General features: G+C 42.1%; 1 non-coding gene across 1 annotated transcript; it reads left to right on the forward strand.

Annotated features, from left to right (window-relative positions):
• Positions 1-336: 336 nt before the first annotated feature.
• Positions 337-409, forward strand: trnav-aac (transfer RNA valine (anticodon AAC)). Its single transcript has one exon. It is a non-coding gene; the product is annotated as a tRNA-Val (tRNA).
• The last annotated feature ends 5,082 nt before the right edge of the window (positions 410-5,491 follow it).

The raw sequence follows: 5,491 nt of genomic DNA on the forward strand, positions 1-5,491 counted from the left end.
TGTTTCCCCACCGTCTCCTCTCCGCTCCGCGCCGCCCAAGCGCCGCCCACGCGGCAAAAAGCGGTATCTGATGGCTGTCATTCGCTTATCAGTTACCGTTCCCCCAGTTTATTATAGGGGGAACGGTATCTGATGGCTGACATAAAGCCATGACCCAATGACCGCCATCAGATACCGCTTTATGGCGCATGGGCGGCGCTTGGGCGGCGCGGATATGGTAGGGAAACAGTATCTGATGGGGAAACGCGACTCGACAGAACACCTGGTCGTGGCCGGTTTCTGGGAGGGTGCAGGTCGGGGCTGTAGGCAGTATTATCACAGACGTGTCTTTATGTGGTTTCCGTAGTGTAGTGGTTATCACGTTCGCCTAACACGCGAAAGGTCCCCGGTTCGAAACCGGGCGGAAACATTTCTTGCTCTTCGAAAAGAATATTTTTCTTTTCTCTTTTGCATAACTAATGAATGATGATATAGCAAATTTAAAAGTTATTTATAAGCTAATATGAAGGGAACGGAAGGATGGGAAGGGAAGAGAAGGAACCCATGACATCCGGGCTAAAGTACTTTAGGCCCCGTTTACACGAGAACAATCCGGTGGAAATGGTGTCGTTTTCAGTTAGTTTTCGAAAAGTAACGCGTTCGGACGGAAATATTTTTAAACGATCGCCGCAGAGACGCTGAAAGCCTAATGTGAGGAAATTATTTTTCTAGTCGGCATTTTCTGTATTTAACAGCCTAAAAATGTGTCCGCATACACCTCAGAAAGTATATATACGCTTCTGGCTCGCTACAGCGCTCCGTGTTCATTTATTAACGGTAAGAAGGGCTGTTTGAAATAAGAGTAAATCTACAGGATGAATATGCAGGTCCAGTATCACAAGTGTTCGTTGTGAATGTATTTACTGGTGGAGTCAGTAAACTAGCGTCCATCGCTTGGTTAAGATGATCAGAGTTTATCAGCTGTGGTGAAATGACATGCTAAATATGAACGAACATGGTGTTTTATTTATTCATGTGTGTTATTGACAAGTTGTACTGTTCAATAAGCTCAGTGGGTTTCTGACAATGTTATGTCAGTGCCAACACTCAAGCCGCTGTGACGCAGACGCTATAGTGTAGTATAATTAAACAGTGTATTAATGGCTCGTAGTGAGATGACACGCTAAATTATGAATGAACCTGCTGCTATTTTTAATTCATGTGTACAGTGTTTGTGTTGTAATGGCAAGGATTCAGTGCGCGATATCTCACGTTAGTGAGACATCAAGACAGACTGTCTTGATGTCTCACTAACGTGAACGAGGCTCACTAATACATGAATAAGCATGACAGACATATGTTGAGAATCTGCCAGCAATAGACCCTTTTACTGTTTGTAAACAGTGATGACGTAGATGCGCGCACATTTTGGAAACGGAAATACGGCGGAGTTCAATAGCGTTTCAATCTAGGAGAAGGGATTATCAATGAAAGATCGTGAAAATTACCTGCAAAAAGTAATTTTGACCACTGGCAGCCGACTCTTTAAAACACTTCTTCTGTCTCCTCACCTTGCTCCTGGAGCTTGCTGTCTAAACCCAACCACAATGTGCAGCAATATTTTTAATAGATTTCTTTTGATTTGTTCTTTTTGAGTCAATTTATCAAAGGTGATGTGATTATGACCTGAAATCTCTGTATTTGTGTCAAAATTATATTTTTAAAATAAAATTATGTTTATTTATTACTTTACTTTCTATGCCAAGATGCCCAAGAAAGTTGTATTCTACTCAGCTAAAATCTGTGTAGTGTTCTGCAAGGGGCCCCTGAGATACCTCCTCCAGGACCCGTCAGATGAAGCTAGGCGGATTAAAAATGAACATAAACTGCAGAACAAATCTGCACCAATGAGGGAGGACCTGGTACATCAGAATGCTCTGACTGTGGTCCGTCACAGAGGAGGGGATGCCTCCGCCATGAGCGAGGTTCAGGGAGAGTGCATCCTGCAGTTTGGAAAATATAAAGGAAAATCTTTCAGGTGGCTTCTGGAAAATGATGTTGGGTACACCATGTATCTGATCAAAACTCTCCAGAAGGAAGAGGCTGCAGGGATCGCCATGGCTGAAAGGCATAGCAAGGATTGCCTGCAGTCATTTGTACAGTATGCCCTCAGTTTTACGGAGATAAAGTCTCTTCAGCGTGAGTGCTGCACCAGAAGTCTCCTCTGAAGATGATCAGCTTGTTGGCTTTGGCTCACGATCTAAGAGCATGTGCAAGGAAATTTGGGATGGCAGAGGTGATCCTATGCAGCCTTTATCGTGGAAAAGAGCTGCATTCAAGGAACACGGATATATAAGCTGCAGCAGTACTTGCACAAAAAGCATCGGTCTGCCTTTTAATAATGTTTTTATGTGAAATGAAGTTAAGTATTTATTTAATTCTTGCCTGAATCACAGGAATGGATGATGATATAAGCCCAGTTTCCCGTACAGGGATTATGTTTAATCCTGGACTAAATACTTTTTCCTGTTGTGGTCTTCATTGACTTTTTCCTTTTAGTCTAGGACCATGCTTAATCCATGACTGGGAAACCGGCTGAAAGAGTTGGAGGAGGCAATGCTGAGTGTCTCACCTGAAAAACTTGAAGCAAAGAGCTGTAAGTAAACCATCATCACCTTAACTAAAGGTCAGAACTGATCGTGGCTATTTTCTGTCTGATATATGTGCCAGCAGCAGCAGCAGAAGCACCCACACTGCCTTCAGGAGCAAAGACAGGTTTTTAATGAAAGGTTTTAGAACTGGAGTACAATTCTTTTACATGATGACTTGCTCTCCAAAACTGAACCTTAACTGTTATATTTTGTTGTTCTTGTGTTTGTGTGTTCTGGCCACATTCCTCTAATAGTTTAGTTGTATGTTGGCATTATATTAACTGCCGTAAAGACTATGAACTGATACCTGCCATCATGAATTGACACCAACCACAAGGGGTGAGTATGCATTTTTGTTCTTTACGGATGTTGTATTAAAAGCGATTAAGTAGCACTCGGTACCAACACCTGAATGAATGGTTGTTCATTGACTCATGTTGCTCCTATTGCTTCAACAAGTAGAGGTTAGAAGAATAAATTTGTTTAGTTTCTGTTGCGATTAGATATTTTACATTTGCTTAACAATGAGAAAAAGGAGAAGTAAGAGTATGAATGTTTGAGTTCCTACTAACACCAACACTCACATACATTGTAAATTATATTATAATCAATAAGCTCTGTGGAAACCTCAGTGCCGGCGACCCATTTCTCCCGGTGGAAACCCTCCTGCTGAGAGGTGCCTCTCACAGGGATTCATAGAGGTACAGCTGCCCCCCCCCCCTCCTTGATGTGAGTTAGTTGGACCTTTCCAACATATCTGTAAACAAAAAAACAATTGATTTCAAATGCCTGGATACATTTTACATAAGTCAACAGTCAACTGTTTACCACTCCGGCTCCATTTAGCTGACTCTGTGGAGTCTTAAGAAAAACAGCTGAAAACCTTTTTGTTTAACCAGACTTCCTGTTGACTTTATTTTTATTCCTTTTCTTTTAATATGGTTTTGTTAATATGTTTTTAGCATGGTGTTTTGTCTGGATTTTTTTTTTTTTGATATTGTGTTTTAATTATTGTACAGTGCTTTGTGACTTTTTGTCTGTGAAAAGCACTAAATAAATAAACTTTACTTACAACAATGGCTCTATCACCTGAATCCTTTTGCTCCTATCTGAGAAGGTGATCCATTGGCTTATGGTATGTTGCAAATTTCAGTAGGGCTGCAACTATCGCTTAATTTAGTAATCGAGTATTCTATCAATTATACCATCAATTACCCGAGTAACTGGATAAGAAATACTTTTTTCACATTAACAGTTCATCTGCATATTTTAACTTCCGTACTGCAGTTTTTCCCTGTGTGAAACAAACAGGGTGGATGGAGCAGCTACAAAGTTCTCTTTTCTTCACTTACTGATCAGGTGGTTGATGAAGGACCTCCAGCTGTTTCCCAGTAAAGGTTTAATGGAGGTTACAGGGAGAAAACTTTCTTCCGCTCCATCTGAGCTCACCGGCTCCGCCTCTTTGCGCTTGTGCAGACTGACTGCAGGTAAATCAGCTGACTGCTGCTGTTGCGTCATCAGTGTTTATGTTGAAAAACTGGGGGCTGTGTGAGCGTAATCTTGTAATGCTTTATATTCACAAGCATTCTCCTAAATATGTTTCTACTGCAGGTCTACATTTAGTCACTAATCAGGGATTAAAGTATCAAAAGTATTTTGACGGGGAAGGGGTCCTTCCGGTACCGGACGCGGCGCTCGCTAGCAGTATGTCCGGGAGCTGAAGTAGAGAAAGAAATAACAGCTGATTCTCAGCACAGCGAGCACAACACACGCACACGCAGAGAGCGGTGGAGGCGGAAAAACATGTCAGCGATGATCCACTCAGTGTCAAAGGGAATCCGTGGCAGTGACGGAGGAACTGAGGGGGTTATTTCCTGATCCCCACTCCATTCCGGTATCGATATCCGATCCAGTATAGACCGGGATCGGACCGATACTGAATATCGGCTCGGCGCAGCTCTAGTGTTAAGCGAACGAGATAACCACTACACTACAGAAACGCCCCATCTATGAGTTGTTGTGGCCGCAGCCAGGGGAGCTGTGTCCACATTTTCAAAGCTTCCTTTAACTGAATTTTAACAAAGCTCAAAACTTCTATCGTGCAAGTGTACTTTATGTTTAAAAAAAGCAAATTAGAGTTTATTACATTTTATAATGCCCATTTATGCCTGATTAAAAAAAAAAAAAAAAAAAAGGTTTGCCTGCTTTGATGTTGGAAAATTGCTTGAAAATAAAGGCTGGCTGTTTCGTTTCAGTTCAACAAGGAAAGCGTGCAAAAGAGAACAACTTCATTTAGAGTTCTTGTGTCTTAAAATATAATTGCTGTGAGAGTGGTTGAAAGACGGGGCTTGACACACCGGGACGGCTGGTGTCAAACGCGAGAGTGCTGGCAGCGGTACACGAGATTACTGATAAAATTACTGGGACTAGTGGGATGCGAATGACCTGGGAGAACAGAACAAGGACATGTACGTTAGCACAGCGACTGCCGAAGCTGTCCACCGTTACCGTCTGCTGGGTACATAGAGCCATCGTGCCGCCACTTCGCATGTAGCTTGAAAAGATGTGATACGGTGAAGTGGGGCATGACGGGAAAAGGTGAAGGACTGTTCTATCTTTTATTTATTTAAAAAAAATTTAAAAAAAAAATATGTTTCCGCCCGGTTTCGAACCGGGGACCTTTCGCGCGGGAGCCGAAAATAGTTAAGCTTAACCTTCTTAACTTTTCCCATTCGTTCTCTATGGTAGTTCTTATCACTACGGATGTAATATATTTTTGGCCACAAGCGTGTTTTGGGGGGCGCTGTTTCCCCCTTTTCGATAAAAGTAAGGACATTTATTTTTTCTTTGTTTCACTGAGA

This window comes from Archocentrus centrarchus, chromosome 14 (assembly GCF_007364275.1).
Source record: "Archocentrus centrarchus isolate MPI-CPG fArcCen1 chromosome 14, fArcCen1, whole genome shotgun sequence".
NCBI lineage: Eukaryota > Metazoa > Chordata > Actinopteri > Cichliformes > Cichlidae > Archocentrus > Archocentrus centrarchus.